The following is a 22,029-nucleotide window of genomic DNA, read 5'->3' as shown; positions in this document are numbered from 1 at the left end:
TTTCAAGTCGATTTAAGTCAAAACAGTAACTTGTCATTGGTCACATACACATATTTAGAAGATGTTATTGCGGTTGTAGTGGAATGCTTGTGTTCCTAGCTCTGAGAGTCAGTGATATCTAACAATACACAAATCTATAAATATTAGGATGAGCAATATCGGAGTGACATTGAATAAAATACAGCAGAATAGAATACAGTATATAGAGTTGAAGTCGGAAGTTTACATACACCTTAGCCAAATACATTAAAACTCAGTTTTTCACAATTCCTGACATTTATCCCAGTAAAAATACCCTGTCTTAGGTCAGTTACGATCACCACTTTATTTTAAGAATGTGAAATGTAAGAATAATGGTAGAAAGAATGATTTATTTCAGCTTTTATTTCTTTCATCACATTCCCAGTGTGTCAAAATGCTACCAATTAGTATTTGGTAGCATGAACCATTAAATTGTTTCACTTGGGTCAAATATTTTGGGTAGCCTTTTACAAGGTTTGTAGGCCTCCTTGCTCGTACACACTTTTTCTGTACTGCCCACAAATGTTCTATAGGATTGAGGTCAGGGCTTTGTGATGGCCACTCCAATATCTTGACTTTGTTGTCCTTAAGCCATTTTGCCACAAAAATGGAAGTATGCTTGGTCATTGTCCATCATCATTGTCCATTTGGAAGACCCATTTGCAACCAAGCTTTAACTTCCTGACTGATGTCTTGAGGTGTTGCTTCAAGATATCCACATAATTGTCCTGCCTCATGATGCCATCTATTTTGTGAAGTGCACCAGTCCCTCCTGCAGCAAAGCACCCCCACAATATGATGCTGCCACTCCTGTGCTTCACGGTTGGGATGGTTTTCTTCGGCTTGCAAGCCTTTCCCCTTTTTCCTCCAAACATAACAATGGTCATTATGGCCAAAAAGTTATATTTTTGTTTCATCAGACCAGAAGATATTTCCCCAAAAAGTATGATCTTTGTCCCCATGTGCAGTTGTAAACCGTATTCTGGCTTTTTTAGGGTGGTTTTGGAGCAGTGGCTTCTTCCTTGCTGAGTGGCCTTTCAGGTTATGTCAATATAGGACTCGTTTTTACTGTGGATATAGATACTTTTGTACCTGTTTCCTCCAGCATCTTCACAATGTCCTTTGCTGTTGTTCTGGGATTGATTTACACTTTTTGCACCAAAGTACGTTCATCTGGTCCCATGGTGTTTATACTTGCATACTATTGTTTGCACAGATGTCCCTTCAGGCGTTTGGAAATTGATCCCAAGGACTTGTGGAAGTCTACACATTTTGTTTTCTGAGTTCTTGGCTGATTTCTTTTGATTTTTCCATGATGTCAAACAAAGAGGCATTGAGTTTGAAGGTAGGTCTTGAAATACATCCACAGGTACACCTCCAATTGACTCAAACGATGTCAATTAGCCTGTCAGAAACTTCTAAAGCCATGACATCATTTTCTGTAATTTTACTCGCTGTTTAAAGACACAGTCAACTTGGTGTATGTAAACTTCTGACTCCTTGGAATTGTGATACAGTGAATGATAAGTGAAATAATCTATCTGTGAAGAATTGTGGAAAAATTCCTTGTGTCATGCACAAAGTAGTTTTCCTAACCGACTTCCCAAATCTATAGTTTAACAAGACATTTGTGGAGTGGTTGAAAAGCTAGTTTTAATGACTCCAACCTAAGTGTATGTAAACTTCCGACTTCAAGTGTATGAGATGAGTGAAGCAGTATGTAAACATTATTAAAGAGACTAGTGTCTCATTATTAAAGTGGCCAATGATTCTATTTATATAGGGCAGCATCCTCTAAGGTGCAGGGCTGAGTATCTGGGTGGTAGTCGGGTAGCGATGGATATTTAACAGTCTGATGGCCTTGAGACAGAAGCTGTTTTCAGTCTCTCAGTCCCTGCTTTGATGCACCTGTACTGACCTCGCCTTCCTGGTGAGCAGGCCATGACTCGGGTGGTTGATGTCCTTGTTGATCTTTTTGGCCTTCCTGTGTGCTGTAGGTGTCCTGGAGGACAGGTAGTTTGCCCCTGGTGATGCGTTGTGCAGACCGCATGACACTCTGGAGAGCCCTGCGGTTGTGAGCTGTGTAGTTGCCGTACCAGAAGTTTGCCAAATTTCTGTGTGGGTGGGTGGACCATTTCAGATTGTCATTGATTGTGATTGATGTGTACTTGGAAGCTTTCCACCTTCTCCACTGTGTTCCATTAACTTAGATAGGTGTGTGCTCCCTCTGCTGTTTCCTGAAGTCCATGCTTTGAAGTCTTTTAGGGAGAGGTTATTTTCCTGGCACCACTCTGCCATGGCCCTCACCTCCTCCCTGTAGTCTGTCTCGCCATTGTTGCTAATCAGGCCTATTACTGTTGTGTCATCTGCAAACTTGATGATTGAGTTGAAGGCGTGCGTGGCCACGCAGTCATGGGTGAACAGGGAGTACAGCAGGAGGCTGAGGATGCACCATTGTGAGGCTGTGTTCACCACCTGGGGAGGGTCGGCAAGAAGTCCAGGACCCAGTTTCACAGGGCGGAGTTCAGACCCAGGACCAAAGTTTAATGATGAGCTTGGAGGGTACTATGGTGTTGAATGCTGAGCTAGAGTCAATGAACAGCATTCTTACATAGGTATTCCTCTTAGGGCAGTGTGCAGTGTAATGACGATTGTATCGTCTGTGGATCTATTGGGGCACTATGCAAATTGAAGTGGGTCTAGGGTGTCAGTTAAGGTAGAGGTGATATGACTCTTAACTAGCCTCTCAAAGCACTACATGATGACAGAAGTGAGTGCTACTGGACAATAGTTATTTAGTTCAGTTACCTGTGGTTTCTTTGGGAGCAAGAACAATGGTGGATATCTTGAAGCAAGTGGAGACAGCAGACTGGGATAGGGAGAGATTGAATATGTCCGTTAACACTCAAGCCAGCTTGTCTGCTCATGCTATGAGGACACGGCTAGGGATGCCGTCTGGGCCAGCAGCCTTGCGAGGGTTAACATGTTTAAATGTCTTACTCACATCGGCCACAGAGAATGAGAGCCCACAGTCCTTGGAAGTGAGCCTCTTCGGTGGTGTTATCCTCAAAGTGGGCAAAGAAGGTGTTTCGGTTGTCCTGTGGAGAACCTGGAGCAAGACGTCGTTGTCCCCGATGTGGCTGGTTTTCCTTTTGTAATCCACGGTTGTGTGTAGACCCTACCAAATATGTCTCATGTCTGAGCCGCTGAATTTGACTCCACTTTGTTGCTGTACTGATGTTTTGCCTGTTTTGATTGCCTTATGTATGGAATAACTACATTGTTTGTATTCAACCATATTCCCAGTCACCTTGCCATGGTTAAATGTGGCTGTTCGCGCTTTCAGTTTCGCACGTATGTTACCATCTATTCACAGGTTCTGGTTTGGGTAGGTTTTGTCAGAATGGGAACAACATCCACTATACACTTCCTATTGAACTCAGTCAGCGTATCCGTGTATACGTTAATGTAATTCTCAGAGGCTACCCGGAACATATCCCAGTCTGCGGGGTCAAAACAATTTTGAAGCATGAATTCCGATTGGTTAGACCAGCTTTGAATAGACCTCAATACGGGTGATTCCTGTTTGACTTTCTGTCTATAGTAATGGAGGAGCAAAATGGAGTTGTGATCTGATTTGCTTAAGCGAGGGCTGGGGAGGGCCTTGTAGACATTTTGAAAGGGGGAGTAGCAGTGGTCGAGTGTTTTACCAGAGTATGTACTACAGTCAATCTGTGGATATAACATCGGTAGCGTTTTCCCTCAAATTTGCTTTGTTAATTTCCCCATCTACAATAAATGTGGCCTCAGGATTTGTGGTTTCCAGTTTGCATGAAGTCCAGTGTAGGTCCTTGAGGGCCATCGTGGTATTGGCTTGAGGTGGAATATACACGGCTGTGATTATAACCACAGAGAATTTTCTTGGAAGGTAATGCGGTCGGCATTTGATTGTGAGGTATAATAGGTCGGGTGAAAAAAAGGACTTGAGTTTCTTTACATCACAACCAGACCATATTTAGTTAATCATGAAACATACAACACCGTCCTTCTTCCCAGAGAGTTCTTTATTCCTGTCTGCGCGATGTACTGAGAACACAGCGAGCTGTATGGACGGGGACAGTATATCCCGAGAGGGCCATGATTCAGTGAAACAGAGTATGTTCCAGTTCCTGATGTGTCTCTCTGGAAGGGGATCCTCGCCCTGAGCTATTCTACTTTATTGTCCAAAGAATTAACTTTAGCGAGTAATATACTCAGAAGTGGTGGATGGTGTGCACACCTCCTGAGTCGCACTAGAAGTCCACTCCGAATACCTCTTCTCCGCCGGCGGTGTCTTTGAGCAGCCTCTGGGATAAGTTAAATTGCCCTGGGGGGTACTAGCAAAGGATCCAATTCGGCAAAGTCGTGTTCCTGGTCATAATGCTGGTTGGTGAGTTACCGCCGCTCTGATATCCAAAAGTTTTTTTTACGGCTGTATGTAATAAGACAAAAGAACTGTAAGAAATAACCCACAAAAAAACAAAACACTGCAAAGTTGCTTAGGAGCTAGAAGCAGAGCTGCCACTTCTGTCGACGCCATCTTGCAACCACTTCGGAACATTCACTGTCTTTTTGGTAAGCAACCCCAATGTAGATTTGGCCTTGTGTTTTAGGTTATCATGTCTGGGGCAGGCGTGCCGCTAGCTACCCACCTCGACAACATCTAGTGAAATTGCAGAGCGCTAAATTCAAAATACAGAAATAGTCATAAAAAACATTCATAAAAAGTGTTATACATCTGTTTAATATTAACTTCATGTTAATCCAGCTGCTTTGTCAGATTTCAAAAAGGCTTTACGGCGAAAGCATACCATGCGATTATCTGAAGACAGCGCCCCGCTTACAAAAGCATACAAACATTTACCAACCAAGTAGAGGAGTCATGAAATTCAGAAATAGCGATAAAATTAATCACTTACCTTTGAAGATCTTAATATGTTTGCAGTCACAAGAGTCCCACCTACACAATAAATGCTTGTTTTGTTCGATAAAGTCCCTCTTTATGTCCCAAAACCTCAGTTTTGTTGTCACGTTTTGTTCAGTAATCCACTGGCTCAAAGGTGGTCAAAACATGCAGACGAATACATCCGAATAGTACCGGTAAAGTTCATCGAAATATGTCAATTGATGTTTATAATTAATCCTCAGGTTGTCAATTGTCTAAATAATCGATAATATTTCAACCGGACAATTGCGTATTCAATAGAAAGGAAAAACAACGACGGGCATGTCACACGCGCAAACCAGCACTGCATGCTTCCCCAGTCCCCTGACAGAAAGGTCTCAGTCTTCTTCATTTTTCAGAAAACAAGTCTGAAACAGTGTCTAATGACTGTTGACATCTAGTGGAAGCCATAGGAACTGCAATCTGGGTCCTAACCCATTAGATACTCAATAGGCATTCTATTGAAAACCACCCACATCAAAAAATCCCACTTCCTGGATGAATTTTCCTCAGGTGTTTGCCTGCCATATCAGTTTTGTTATACTCACATACATTATCTTAACAGTTTTGGAAACTGTACAGTGTTTTCTATCCAAATCTACCAATTATATGCATATCCTAGCTTCTGGGCCTGAGTAACAGGCAGTTTACTTTGGGCACGCTTGTCATCCAGACGTCAACATACTGCCCCTAAGCCCAAATAAGTTATACAATGTTTTCCTCTAGGATTTTGCCTGTGCTTAGCTCCATTCCATTATTTTTTAATTCTGAAAGACTCCCCAGTCCTTAACGATTACAAGCATACCCATAACATGATGTAGCCACCACTATGCTTGAAAATATGGAGAGTGGTATTCAGCATTGTGTTGTATTGGATTTGCCCCAAACATAACACTGTGTTCAGGACAATAAGTGAATTGCTTTGCCAATTTTTTTTGCAGTATTAATTTAGAGTTGTGTTGCCTTATAGGATGCATGTTTAGGTTAGTATTGTGGAGTAACTACAATGTTTTTGATTCATTCTCAGATTTCTTCTATCACAGCCATTATACTCTGTAACTGTTTTAAAGTCACCGTTGGCCTCATGGTAAAATCCCTGACCGGCTTCCTTTCCCTCCAGAAACGGAGTTAGAAAGGACGCCTGTATCTTTGTAGTGACTGGGTGTATTGATACACCATCCAAAGTGTAATTATTAACTCCACCATGATCAAAGGGATATTCAGTGTCTGCTTTTTTCTACCAATAGGTGATCTTCTTTGCGAGGCATTGGAAAACCTCCCTGGTCTTTGTGGTTGATTCTGTGTTTGAAATCCACTGCTCGACTGAGGGACCGCACAGATAATGTTGTATGTGTGTTACTGAGAGTAGGTTGTTATTCAAAAATCATGTTATTGTTGCACACAGAGTGAGTCCATGCAACGTATTGTGTGACTTGTTAAGCACATGTTTACTCCTGAACTTATTTAGACTTGCCATGACAAAGGGGTTGAATATTTATTGACTCAAGACATTTCAGTTTGTCATTTAAAATGAATTTGTACAAATTTAGAAAAATCTAATTCCACTTTAAATGTATGGATTATTGTCTGTGGCCAGTGACAAATGTTTAAATTCAGGCTGTAACACAACAAAATGTGTAAAAAAGTGAAAGGCTGTGAATATTTTCTGAAGGCACTGTACATTTAGGGGCAGGAGATTTTGCCTGACCACATGGCCTGACCAGGATAAATATTTAGTTTGTGGTTTCTAGGGTCCTGGTAAGGCCCATGCAGTCAGGACAAATTCCGAGCACTATTCCTACAACACATTGTTGTTATGTAAATGTAATGTTGTTAACAGCAGCGAGTCTCCTAGTGGAGATGAGGTACAAGAGGTTAATGGGGTCTCCTGTCTCTCTCTCCACAGGCCTCGTACATGCTAATTAGCCCCTGGCTTTTTCCCAAACCATAATTACAATTGGCATAACTATGACAGTCTGCACAGAGAGGGTGGTTGGAGAGGGAGAGCGAGTGAGAGAGAGATGTAGGGGGGTGGGGTGAGTAAGAGATGAGTGTGAGAGTAAGAGATGATTGGGAAAGGGAAAGGGGGATACCTAGTCAGTTATCCAAATGAATGTATTCAACTGAAATGTCTCTTTCACATTTAACCCAGAGACATTGAGAGAGGCTTAAGTTTATGAATCTCTGTATACCTAACAAATGTTAAGGATAAAATGTGGGACTGGCTGACAGTCAGACTGACAGACAGTTGTCCTACATTTGCAATGTGAAACAAAGATGGGAACTCCAAACGGTTTCTTCTGTGGATTCTGAACCAGTGTTCCAATACGTGTCGAGGTGAGGCTGCCCTAACACTCACCACCCCCAGGCCCCAGCCTCGAGCCCTGGCCCCCATTCCCTTGCCCATAGGCTCCAGTCTTCAGCCTCAGCCGCCATCCCCCTGACCCTGCCCCAGAAATAACAAGTACACTACTATGGATAACCCAGCCCCAGGGGTTATTGATTCAGTACAGTCTGTTCCGCCTGCAACACTGACCCCTAACCCATCCTGGTTCCAGCTCTATTACCCCCCTCTCATTATCAATCATAAAGGGTCCTGGTAAGGCCATGCAGTCAGGACAAATTCCGAGCACTATTCCTACAACACATTGTTGTTAGTTGTTATGTAAATGTAATGTTGTTAACAGCAGCGAGTCTCCGAGTGGAGATGAGGTACAAGAGGTTAATGGGGTCTCCTGTCTCTCTCTCCACAGGCCTCGAGTAGCCTAGGGTAGCGGCAGGGTAGTCTAGTGGTTAGAGCGTTGGAATAGTAACCGAAAGGTTGCAAGTTCATATCCCCAAGCTGACAAGGTACACATCTGTTGTTCTGCCCCTGAACAGGCAGTTAACCCACTGTTCCTAGGCCGTCATTGAAAATAAGAATTTTTTCTTAACTGACTTGCCTAGTTAAATAAAGGTCAAATAAAAATAAAAAGACAGGTTACCAGCAGCCTGTTCAAGGTGATCTAAATGTGAATTATGTGCAAAGCTCATTCTTGAAGTAATCATAAGATGAGGCTAGCGAGTGAATGTTGTTTAAAGATGTTAAAAACGTTGCAAATTGTTGTAGGTAGGTTAACCTTCCCATCCAGATCAAGGTGTTCTGCAATACTGCATAAACGGATGAAGTGAGTGAACGCCATTCAACCATACAGAGACACACACACACACACACACACTGTGGCACCTCGGCTGTTGTTAACATTTCCTGTGTGATATCTCTCCCACATGCTGCGTTCCAGTAATGTACAGTAGGCCTAGCTATTCAATGTCCCAGTCTAGAGTGCCAATTTGTGCCATCTAGTGTGCCAGTTTTCCTTTTTGTCAGTCTGAGCAAGCAGAAGCAGCAGGAAAATATGTACTGTATGTCTTTCTGTTGCTGTTTTGCATTGGTGGGGGAACTTGCATTACGGCACCATCGGAAATCTTGCTGTTCCTCTTCTAGAATGGCATTGTATTCTAGCATGGGGGTAGACTATGTTCTATAATGGGGATGGGTTGATATTCTGAAGCGAAAGGCCATTACTTTCATCGTAATCTTTTTGCACCAACTAGTTTTTTAAATGGGCAGTTTCTGTTTGTCTGTTTCATATTAACACGTACAAACACACAGGTGAGGTCATTCTACAGTGGTCCCTGCAGCGCACGCTCCAACCGGTGTGATGACAACACTTATTTAGAACATCAAGTTACAGTTGACGCAAGAGTCAGCGTTTGAGCTGGCCACACTGTTTTTTCACAGAAACATTTTGCATAAACAGTCTTCACAACGGCATGTCCTCAATGTGAGCAGTTTATTTTTGGATTCAATATTCAGACATTCACAGAAGTAGCGACAGTATAACACAATTCTCACCCAAACCAGAAAATGAAAGCTAGGTTAGTGAATGTGCTGAGGAAAGAGTGACCTAACACAAGCTGTCATGTTTAGCTGTCTCACGGCTGACCGAAACCATCATATGAATTAGCTAATTACTATTTACAATTCATCACATCATGGGTGACCTCACCATTGATCACAATAATTGAGTAAAACACTTACATTTAAAAGAAGTAATCCGACAATGGGTAGTTTATGCCCATCGCTATAGGTTACAAGATGAGTTGGATAGTATGCATGTTGTAGGGGGGTGTGTCTTCTACCATCATTCACTTCCATCATACACTTCTCGACGTTTACTTGAAAGATGAGTGAACCACCCTTCACCTCATTTTGTTATAACATCTTTGGTTTGACAGGTGGCAACCAGAATGCATTGCATGATGTCAACAAATGTGGCACCACACATAGCTTGTAATGAGCTGAGCATTAGCTCATCATAATCAGTACAACCTTAAAAAACATTTTTTTACACTCATCATATGTGTCCATTGCAATCTACAGTTGAAGTCGGAAGTTTACATACACCTTAGCCAACTCAGTGTTTCACAATTCCTGACATTTAATCGTAGTAAAAATTCCCTGTCTTAGGTCAGCTAGGATCACCACTTTATTTTAAGAATGTGCAATGTCAGAATAATAGTAGAGATAATGATTTATCTCAGCTTTTATTTCTTTCATCACGTTCCCAGTGGGTCAGAAGTTTACATACACTCAATTAGTATTTGGTGGCATTGCCTTTACATTGTTTAACTTGGGTCAAACATTTTGGGTAGCCTTCCACAAGCTTCCCACAATAAGTTGGGTGAATTTTGGCCCATTTCACCTGACAGAGCTGGTTTAACTGAGTCAGGTTTGTAGGCCTCCTTGCTCGCACATGCTTTTTCAGTTCTCGGATGAGGTCAGGGTTTTGTGATGGCCACTCAAATACCTTGACTTTGGAAGTATGCTTGGGGTCATTGTCCATTTGGAAGACCCATTTGTGACCCATTTAACTTCCTGACTGATGTCTTAAGGTGTTGCTTCAATATATCCACGTAATTTTCCTTCCTCATTTAGCCATCTATTTTGTGAAGTGCACCAGTCCCTCCTGCAGCAAAGCACCCCCACAACATGATGCTGCCACCCTCTTGCTTCACGGTTGGGATGGTGTTCTTCGGCTTGCAAGTCTCCCCCTTTTTCCTCCAAACATAACGATGGTCATTATGGCCAAACAGTTTTATTTTTGTTTCATCAGACCAGAGGACATTTCTCCAAAAAGTACGATCTTTGTCCGCAATGTGCAGTTGCAATCCGTCGCATGGCTTTTTTATGGCGGTTTTGGAGCACTGGCTTCTTCCTTGCTGAGCGGCATTTCAGGTTATATCGATATACGACTCATTTTACTTTGGATATAGATACTTTTTTACCTGTTTCCTCCACAAGGTCCTTTGCTGTTGTTCTGGGATTGACAGAATGCGTCTCCTTCCTGAGCGGTATGACGGCTGCCTGTTCCCATGGTGTTTATACTTGCGTACTGTTGTTGGTACAGATGAACGTGGTACCTTCAGGCATTTGGAAATTTCTCCCAAGGTTGAACCAGACTTGTGGAGGTCTACAATTTCTTTCCTGAGGTCTTGGCTGATTCCTTTAGATTTGTCCCATGATTTCAAGGAAAGACCCACTGAGTTTGAAGGTAGGCCTTGAGATACATCCACAGGTCCACCTCTAATTGACTAAAATTTAGCCAATTAGCCTATCAGAAGCTTCAAAAGCCATGACATCATTTTCTGGAATTTTCCAAGCTGTTTAAAGGCACAGTCAACTTAGTGTATGTGAATTTCTGACTCACTGGAATTGTTGTACACTGAATTATAAGTGAAATATTGAAAACAATTGTTGGAATAATCACTTGTGTCATGCACGAAGTAGATGTCATAACCGACTTGCCAACCAAAACTATACTTTGTTAACATTTTTGGATTGGTTGAAATACGAGTTTTAATGACTCCAACCGAAGTGTTTGTAATCTTCCGACTTCAAATGTATGTAAGAATTGGAATGCATGATTTGTCACCTGTACTTGAAAACGTGAATAAAACTGCATAGTTTATGCTCCATACATACATATGGTATGCTACAGTAGAAACGAGAACACGCTATACAGAAACTATAAGGATAATATAATAAGGCACATACTTTGATAGGAACGCACACATATCACAGTGCAGGTGCATTTATACGGAGACTTGATTACACACAGGTGGATTGTATTTATCATCATTAGTCATTTAGGTCAACATTGGATCATTCAGAGATCCTCACTGAACTTCTGGAGAGAGTTTGCTGCACTGATAGTAAAGGGGCTGAATAATTTTGCACGCCCAATTTTTCAGTTTTTGATTTGTTAAAAAAGTTTGAAATATCCAATAAATGTCGTTCCACTTCATGATTGTGTCCCACTTGTTGTTGATTCTTCACAAACAAATACAGTTTTATATCTTTATGTTTGAAGCCTGAAATGTGGCAAAAGGTCAAGGGGGCCGAATACTTTCGCAAGGCACTGTACGTCCATTTATGTCCAATAGCTTATTTTCTTAGGGCGCTTGGTAAACAAATCCAAATGCACGATCTGGTCCATTCGGACGAAACGTTCAAAAAGTTATATTACAGGTCGAAGGAACTTGTAAAACTAAGTATACAATCAATCTTTAGGATGTTTTTATCATAAAAGTTCAATAATGTTCCAACCGGAGAATTCCATTGTCTGTTGAAAAGCAATGGAACGACAGCTACCTCTCAAGTGAAAGCGCGTGACTGAGAATGAGGCTGTAGGCAGACCACTGACTCAAAGAGCTCCCATCCGGTCCCACATCACATGAGAAGCCTGAAACAACGTTCTAACGACGGTTGACATCTAGTGGAAGCCTTAGGAAGTGCAACATAACCAATATCCCACTGTGTATTCAATAGGGGTGAGTTCAAAAACTTCAAACCTCAGATTTCCCACTTACTGTTTGGATGTTTTCTCAGGTTTTTGCCTGCCATATGAGTTCTGTTATACTCACAAACATAATTTAAACAGTTTTAGAAACTTCTGTGTTTTCTGTCCAATACTAATAGTAATATGCATATATTAACATCTGAGACTGAGTAGGAGGCAGTTCACTCTGGGCATGCTATTCATCCAAAAGTGAATTGCTGCCCCCTATCCCAAAGAAGTAAAAAAAAAAAAAAAGGTAGGGTTGTGGATCTGAAAACCAGTCAGTATCTGATGTGACCACCATTTGCCTCATGCAGTTCAGATCAGAGTTGATCAGGCTGTTGATTGTGGCCCGTGGAATGTTGTCCCACTCCTCTTCAATGTCTGTGCGAAGTTGCTGGATATTGCAGGAACTGGTGATGGTGGCAGATGAATGGCACGACAATGGGCCTCAGGATCTCGTCACTGCATTCAAATTGCCATCAATAAAATGCAATTGTAATCGTTGTCTGTAGCTTATGCCTGCCCATACCATGACCCCACCGCTGAATGGGGCACTTTGTTCACAATGTTGACATCAGCAAACCATTCGCCCACACATAGCCATACACGCTGTCTGACATCTGCCCGGTACAGTTGAAACCGGGATTCAACCATGAAAAGCACACTTCTCCAGCATGCCAGTGGCCATCAAAGGTGAGCATTTGCCCACTGAAGGCGATTACGATGCCGAACTGCTGTCAGGTTCAGATCCAGATGAGGACGACGAGCATGCAGATGAGCTTCTATGAGACGGTTTCTGACCGTTTGTACAGAAATTAGGTTATGCAAACCCACAGTTTTATCAGCTGTCCGGTGACTGATGTCAGAATATTCCGCAGGTGAAGAAGCTGGATGTGGAGGTCCTGGGCTGGTGTGGTTGCACGTGGTCTACGGCTGTGAGGCCGGTTGGAAGTACTGCCAAATTCTCTAAAACAACGTTGGAGGTGGCTTATGGTAGAGAAATTAACATTTAATTCTCTGGCAACCGTTCTGGTGGACAATCCTGCAATCAGCATGCCAATTGCATGCTCCCTCAGAACTTGAGACATCTCAAAACTTGAGACATCTGTGGCATTGACTCACCGGTGCCCCCGCACATTGACTCTGTACCGGTACCCCCTGTATATAGCCTCGCTATTGTTATTTTACTGCTGCTCTATAATTATTTGTTACTTTGATTTCTTAGTTTTTACTTAACACATATTTTTCATAAAACTGAGTTGTTGGTTAAGGGCTTGTAAGTAAGCGTTTCACTGTGAGGTCTACTACAGCTGTTGTATTCGGCGCATATGACAAATACGATTTGATTGTGTTGTGTGACAAATGCACATTTTAGAGTGGCCTTTTATTGTACCCAGCAGAAGGTACAGCTGTGTAATGATCATGGTGTTTATTCAGCTTATTGATATGCCACACCTGTCAGGTGGATGGATTATCTTGGCAAAGGAGGAATGCTCACAAACAGGGATGTAAACAAATGTGTGCACAGAATCTCTGAGAAATAAGCTTTTTTTTGTGTATGGAACATTTCTGGGAGCTTTTAGTTCAGCTCTTGAAACATGGGACCAGCAGTTTACATGTTGCACTCATATTTTTGTTCAGTGTATATGAAGAGGGTGCCTTTTATCTACTTGTACAGCAATATCTGCATATCTAATCTATACAATCATTACTATTGACATTTTGTCGTGTAGCAGTTTTGTATTTGATATTGGTTAAGTTCACTGCTTTTTCCAATTGATTTCTAAGGGCTTAAGGGCAACTCATTATGATCGCACTAGGTTTGAATTGTTCCATTGATTTGAAAGTAAATATTGTGCTGTGAAGATGCTCGAGGCTACATGTGAGATGTCTTAAGGAGCCGTCCTCCTTTGCTGTTTGATTCGAGGCTGAAAAGTGACATTTTTCCAGACTTCCTGCCAAAACATACACTAATTGTGTGTCAGCCTTAGCACCTGATGTTGCCAAGGCACGAGAAGCTGTGTATGGGTGTGGGCGTCGGTGTGGGCGTACACCTGACGTTTCAAAGACTCATGAGAAGTGGCACTAATAAGCAACCCTCCAACATGTGGGGAAGCAAAATAGATAGCATCAAACGGAGTGAAAGAGCTATCATGTCTCACAACGGGGGCTGTTAAATTCATTTTGACATCCCGCTCCCATATTGCCCAGCTTTACCAGACACACCAATGTGAACACACACACACAGACACTTACGGCTTCTCAAAGTAGGCCATGTCACCTCGGGTGTATGACAGTGTTTCTGTATGTCTTTTTTTAGTTGAAATAAAGATAGGGGGATAGACAATAGAGCTCTTCTATCCAGGGTGACTGGTGAAGGCATGGGAGCAGGCAGACAGAGGTAGTAGAGGCTGTGTGTGTGTGAGAGAGAACGTTTGGGAGACCGGCAGACTGATTTACAGAGGTAAAAATATAGCCTTCACTCCCTCAGTTAATAGTGTAAGACTTACACTCACACACACACACACACACACACACACACACACACACACACACACACACACACACACACACACACACACACACACACACACACACACACACACACACACACACACACACACACACACACACTCCCCTTCAGCCCAAACATCCATGGGGGGAGAGTGTCTGAAAGCTGGAAATGTCAAACTGCGTTGTCACGTTCAATCCCAACTACTGTTTGTGTTCGTGTGCTTGCGTGGCAAACCCTGCCTGATTTGATATAGCCGTATAGGTGCCAGGAGACGAAGATCAACACACAACCTTTCCACTTTTTCCTCATCCTTCCGGAGCTACAGAGCTGTCCATCTCTCTTTCCTTCCTTCTCTCTATCTCTCGTCTCTGTCTGTGTGTCATATCATGAAGATCATACCCCCATGGCATGCTATCCACTCACCATTACCAATAACAGGGGAGGCTAGCATGTCTTGGGCATATGATCTTTGACCCTCTGTAAATGTCTCTCATCATTAGTCACGATTCATTCAGGAGTATCCATAGTCATGGTAGCATCAACATGAATATAGATGTGTTTAGAAACATATTCTATTATTCACGATAAAAGTGACTCCAAAATGACACTACATTATTTACCGTGAATTTTTATTGGTCATGAAATAATCTGAAATAAAGTGATGTGATGTAGTAATTGCATGCTTGGAATATGGGACCAAAAACTAAACTTTTTACTTCATTTAAAACAATCTTTAGGGGTGTCAATGTAATTGTCAACCTTACCTTTTTTGTTTCTAAAAAGATTTACCTGAGAAATTGTATTAGTTTAAAATAGTATAATTTCCTTTTTTTAGTATACAATACAGCTCTGTATTTGAATTATTTATTTTATAAAGTCATTATTGCGCATCTTTATCAATGGTGTCAATAATTTCAGACCCCACTCTATCCCCCTGGTGATATGAGAGCGCAAGGTTGACCAGCAAAGGGAAACACGCCTTCCTCGGTGGTGGAACTATTCTCAACACACAAGCAAACAAATTCTATGTTTGAACCAGATCCTACAGCAACCAAACCTCCAGATCCTACAACAATTGTCCTCCACACTGCAAACATGAGAGGTAATGGTTCCTGCTCCCAGACCCTGGTCGTGAGTGGTTCTTCTTCCAGCATGACCCAGCAGCAACTAAACCCATCTCTATCCCACTGCCCAGGCACCACAGTCAGCCGTGGATGCTCCGGCTACCAGGGTAGCTCTGCAACAGCAGTGGAGGTGGGATCTGAATTCCACAATTAGCATGCTGACAAGATACAGGAGCTGAACGTGCACTTTGCGAGCTTCAGGTTCAGACATTGGAGCAGAGGAATGCCCAACTGCAGGCGGAACTGGATGATCTGAAGTGCATCCACTAGGGGTGCCCCAGCGGCATTGGGGAAGAGTACAAGCTCAAACTCAAGGAAATATGGGATCTGATTGAGGCGCTAACCCAGGAGAAGGGGGCGGTGGACATCGAGAGGAGCTACATTGCGGAGGAGGTGGAGGTGTGGAGGACGAAACTGGAGGAAGAGCTGTCTCTGCGAGACAAGGCAGAGATGATCCTGAGGGAGTTCCGTTAGAACGTGGACGACGCCACGCTGCAGAGGCCCAACCTGGAGAGGCACGTAGAGCAGCTGGTGGCCGAGATCCAGTTCCTCAAGAAGCTCCATGATAAGGAGGTGTCTCAAGAAGGACTCCAAGGTGTCTACCAAGCTGGAATCAGACACGCCCTGGCTGCCTACCTGTCCCAAACATGAATAAGATCAAAGCTGCCATGGCCCGCAACGTCCAGGAGGAGGAGAAGTGGTACAAGGGCAACTTTGAGAAGCTCAAGGATGTCCCTGGCAAGAATGAGGACCAGATGAAGAATATGAAGGAGGAGATCAAAACAGGTGACAGACTTCCAGAACCAGATCGAGGGGTTGAGGGCCCAGAACGCTGCCATGGAGATGCAGTTGGAGAACATGGAGAATGCCCATCTGGAAAACATTGGCGTGCTAGAGGACATCATTTCCCACCTGGAAAACCAGCTGTGCAAGACCAAGCTAGAGATGAGCAATTTCCTGAAGAACTACCAGGAGATGCTTCACATCACGCTGAAGATGGACACAGAGATCACTTACAGGGAGCTGCTGGATTGAGAAGAGACCAGGCTGGGCATTTCGGGATTTTGAGCAACACACCACCTGAGTCGAGACCCATATGTTCGCTTTCTTGACCATGCCTGCCAACCTCTTACCAAGTAACAAAACTGAGGGTTTTTAAATGAATGTATACTAACTAGCCAGAGAAGTTTGACCTAAAAGAAAGAAACACTGGATTACACATATTTGATATATATTTAACTATGGGAACCATAGGATTTGTGGTCTAATTTCCTTACCCTTCTTACTTTATTGATATAATAAGGATCTGCATTTGAGCTTGACATTTACTGGAGTATAGAGTTACAATTAGTGCTGAGCGTTTAACCAAAATGTCAGTTATTTTCGTTTTTTTAACAACCAATTGACCGATGTTGGTCAATTATTTGAATTCCATATACAGTTGAAGTCGGAAGTTTACATACACCTTGGCTAAATACATTTAAACTCAGTTTTTCACAATTCCTGACATTCAATCCTCGTAAAAATTCCCTGTCTTAGGTCAGTTAGGATCACCACTTTATTTTAAGAATGTGAAATGTCTGAATAATAGTAGAGAGATGGTCAGAAGTTTACATACACTCAATTAGCATTTGGTAACATTGCCTTTAAATGGTTTAACTTGGGGTAAAACGTTTTGGGTAGCCTTCCACAAGCTTCCCACAATAAGTTGGGTGAATTTTGGACCATTCCTTCTGACATAGCTGGTGTAATTGAGTCAGGTTGTAGGCTTCCTTGCTCACACACACATTTTCAGTTCTGCCCACAAATGTTCTATAGGATTGAGTTCAGGGCTTTTGTGATAATCGCTCCAATACCTTGACTTTGTTGTCCTTAAGCCGTTTTGCCACAACTTTGGAAGTATGCTTGGGGTCATTGTCCATTTGGAAGACCCATTTTCGACCAAGATTTAACTTCCTGACTGATGTCTTGTGATGTTGCTTCACTATATCCACGTAATTTTCCCCTACTCATGATGCCATCTATTTTGTGAAGTGCACCAGTCCCTCCTGCAGCAAAGCATCCCCACAAAAGCACGGTTGGGATGGTGTTCTTTGGCTTGCAAGCCATTATGGCCAAACAGTTCTATTTTTGTTCATCAGACCAGAGAACATTTCTCCAAAAAGCACAAAGCACAATGGCTTTTTCTGGCAGTTTTGGAGTAGTGGCTTCTTCCTTGCTCAGCGGCCTTTCAGGTTATGTCGATATAGGACTCGTTTTACTATGGATATAGATACTTTTGCACCTGTTTCCTCGGGCATCTTCACAAGGTCCTTTGCTGTTGTTCTGGGATTGATTTGCACTTTTCTCACCAAAGTACGTTCATCTCTAGGAGACAGAACGCGTCACCTTCTTGAGCGGTATGACGGCTGCGTGTTCCCATGGTGTTTATACTTGCATACTGTTGTTGGTACAGATGAACAGGGTACCTTCAAGCGTTTGGAAATTGCTCCCAAGGATGATCCAGACTTGTGGAGGTCTACATTTTTTTTTCTTAGGTCTCGGCTGATTTCTTTTGATTTTCCCATGATGCCAAGCAAAGAGGCACTGAGTTTGAAGGTAGGCCTTGGAATACATCCACAGGTAGACCTCCAGTTGACTCAAATGATGTCAATTAGCTCATCATCTTCTAAAGCCATGACATCATTTTCTGGAATTTTCCAAGCTGTTTAAAGGCACAGTCAACTTAGTGTATGTAAACTTCTGACCCACTGGAATTGTGACACAGTGAATTGTGACACAGTGAAATAATCTGTCTGTAAACAATTTTTGGAAAAATGATTTGTGTCATGCACAAAGTAGATGTCCTAACCGACTTGCCAAAACCATAGTTTGTTAATACTCCCCACCCCGGATCCGGGATCGTGAATAAAGCCTCAGGCTCATTAGCATAACGCAACGTTAACGATTTCTGAAAATAATAAATAAAATGAAAATAATGCACCTGCTCTCAAGCTTAGCCTTTTCTTAACAACACTGTCATCTCAGATTTTCAAAATATGCTTTTGAACCATAGCAAATCAATAATTTGTGTAAGAGTATGCTAAGCTAGCTTAGCATTTTGAGTAGCATTTAGCACGCAACATTTTCACAAAAACCAGATAACCAAATAAATAAAATCATTTACCTTTGAAGAGCTTCGGATGTTTTCAATGAGGAGACTCTCAGTTGCATAGCAAATGTTCAGTTTTTCCTGAAAGAATCTTTGTGTAGGAGAAATCGCTCCGTTTTGTACATCACATTTGGCTACCGAAACGAACCGAAAATTCAGTCACCAAAACGTCAAACTTTTTCCGAATTAACTCCATAATATCGACCGAAACATGGCAAACGTTGTTTAGAATCAATCCTCAAGGTGTTTTTTCACATATCTCTTCATTGATATGCAGTTCGTGGAAGCCTGCTTTCCCCTCAGAATCGCATGGAAAAATACCAGCAGCTGAAAAAGACGCACCAATTTCGACGGAGGACACCGGGCGGACACCTGGAAAATGTAGTCTCTTATGGTCAATCTTCCAATGATATGCCTACAAATACTTCACAATGCTGCAGACACCTTGGGGAAACGACAGAAAGGGCAGGCTCATTCCTCTCGCATTCACAGCCATATAAGGAGACAATGGAAAACAGAGCCTCAAAAATCCTGCTGGTTTCCTGGTTGCCGTTTCATCTTGGTTTTGCCTGTAGCTCCCGTTCTAGGGCACCCACAGACAATATCTTTGTAGTTCTGGAAAATTCAGAGTGTTTTCTTTCCAAAGCTATCAATTATATGCATAGTCGAGCATCTTTTTGTGACAAAATATCTTGTTTAAAACGGGAACGTTTTTCATCCAAAAATGAAATTGCGCCCCTAGAGTTTCAAGAGGTTAACAAGAAATTTGTGGAGTGGTTGAAAAACTACTTTTAATGTCTCCAACCTAAGTGTATGTAAACTTCCAACTTCCAACTTCATCTGTATTGTGTATTTTCTTCTGTGAGCTCAATGCACACATTTCTCAGATTCTGTAGTCTAGAGATAAATCAGATCAAGCCCGACCTGTGCGATGTTGTATGGATTCCAATAAAATGCATTGTTTATTCCAGTTAACTTGGTAATTAACTTACAATGACCATAATCAGTTGCTCACCTACTTGTCCATCTGTGTTGTTTATGGTTGTTTAACTTCATGCGACGAGCAATCCCGGATTCGGGATCCTATTTATAGCCTCAAGCTCATTAGCATAACGCAACGTTAACTATTCATGAAAATCGCAAATGAAATGAAATAAATACATTTGCTCTCAAGCTTAGACTTTTGTTAACAACACTGTCATCTCAGATTTTCAAAATATGCTTTTCAACCATAGCTAAACAAGCATTTGTGTAAGAGTATTGATAGCTAGCATAGCTATAAGCCTAGAATTCAGCCAGCAACATTTTCACAAAAAGAAGAGAAGCATTCAAATAAAATCATTTACCTTTGATGAACTTCAGATGTTTTCAATGAGGAGACTCTCAGTTAGATAGCAAATGTTCAGTTTTTCCTGAAAGATTCTTTGTGTAGGAGAAATCGCTCCGTTTTGTACATCACTTTTGGCTACCAAAAAAAATGAAAATTCAGTCAACAAAACGGCAAACTTTTTTCCAAATTAACACCATAATATCGACTGAAACATGGCAAACATTGTTTAGAATCAATCCTCAAGGTGTTTTTCACATATCTCTTCATTGATATATCGTTCGTGGAAGTCTGCTTTCTTCTCTGAATTAAATGGAAAAATACTTGCAGCTGAGGTTTACGCACCAATTTCGACGCAGGACACCCGTCGGACACCTGGTAAATGTGGTCTCTTATGGTCAATCTTCCAATGATATGCCTACAAATACGTCACAATGCTGCAGACACCTTGGGGAAACTGCAGAAATTGTGGTCTCATTCCTGGCGCATTCACAGCCATATAAGGAGACATTGGAAAAAAGCGCTTCAAAAATTTTGCTCATTTCCTGTTTGAAGTTTCATCTTGGTTTCGCCTGTAGCATCAGTTCTGTGGCACTCACAGATAATATCTTTGCAGTTTTGGAAACGTCAGAGTGTTTTCTTTCCAAAGCTGTCAATTATATGCATAGTCAAGCATCTTTTCCTGACAAAATATCTTGTTTAAAACGAGAACGTTTTTTTATCCAAAAATGAAATACTGCCCCTAGAGTTCAAAGAGGTTAAAGAGACAGAAGAATCCGCAATCGAGAGTGATAGAAAGCAGTTGCTTCGAGGACAGCTGAAAAATACCTAAAAAATACATGAACAAAGTATTCAGCAGTCATAAAAGTCTTCCTTATTTACTTTGAAAAGCTACTAAAATATGGAATTTGTCAGAGAGCATAGGCAGCAGCTCTATAGAGATGAGATGATGACTCGGGATAAAATAAAGTCTTCAAATAAACAAGAACTGAAATATTTTATTCAAGTAATGTTAATAAATGATTGTTAACAAGTGATAACCAGAAATGGGCAGACACTACCATCATGGGACTTTTATTAATTGTTTTATTCTGTGTTGTTATATCATTCAGCCCACATAGTGATTTAATGGAAAAAAATATATATTTGAAATAAAAAAACGTGATTTAAAAAAAAAAGAATCGAACCGAAACCAAATCGACCTCAAAAAGCACTAATCGCTCAGCATTAGTTACAATTCACATTATCAAGGAGATGATCAAGGTCCCTGAACTGGTTAGCTGACACTGATTCAGTGAGTTCTCCCGGGGAACAACTATAGCTTGCCAGTCCCTGGTAGGGTTGAGAAACACTGACACAGCACTCCTAATACCCACAGTGAGGCGATTTCTTCCAGCACGGAGCAGTAATAGTCACTCTTCCCCAGCTGTCTCCCAGACCTCTCCTTCCTATCTTTCCATTTCCATTTGCCTTTTAGAAAGTGTTCATACCTCCTGATTTATTCGACATTTGGTTGTGTTACAGCCTGAATTCAAAATGCATTAAATACATTTTGTTTGTCACCCACACAATACCCCATAATGACAGGTTGAAAACATGCTTTGAGACATTTTCAGTAATTTATTGAAAATGGAACAGAAATATTGAATTTACATAAGTATTCAAACTCTTGAGTCAATACATGTTAGAATCACCTATGGCAGCTATTACAGCTGTGAGTTTTTCTGGGTAAGTCTCGAAGACCTTTTCACACCTGCAGTTGTACAAAATTTGCCCATTCTTTTAAGAATTCTTCATACTCTGTGAAATGAGTTGTTGATCATTGCTAGACAACCATTTTCAAGTCATCCTATAGATTTTCAAGCAGACTTAGGTCAAAGTTGCAACTCGGCCACGCAGTACCATTCATTGTCTTCTTGGTAAGCAACTCCAGTGTATATTTGCCCTTGTGTTTTAGGTTTTTGTCCTGCTGAAGGTGAATTCTCCCAGTGTCTTGTGGAAAGCAGAATGAACCAGGTTTTTC

At 41.7% G+C, this 22,029-nt stretch overlaps 1 protein-coding gene and 1 pseudogene across 1 annotated transcript in view; both read left to right on the top strand.

Moving 5' to 3' along the window:
• Window positions 1–22,029, top strand: part of nalcn (sodium leak channel, non-selective) — a 271,182-nt gene that overhangs the window by 81,034 nt on the left and 168,119 nt on the right. The window lies entirely within an intron of this gene.
• Window positions 15,500–16,596, top strand: LOC135547038 (vimentin-like; annotated as a pseudogene).

The sequence above is a fragment of the Oncorhynchus masou genome, chromosome 10 (genome assembly GCF_036934945.1).
Source record: "Oncorhynchus masou masou isolate Uvic2021 chromosome 10, UVic_Omas_1.1, whole genome shotgun sequence".
Classification (NCBI taxonomy): domain Eukaryota; kingdom Metazoa; phylum Chordata; class Actinopteri; order Salmoniformes; family Salmonidae; genus Oncorhynchus; species Oncorhynchus masou.
Note: the sequence above shows the minus strand (reverse complement) of the source record. Positions and strands in the feature narration are given on the sequence as shown.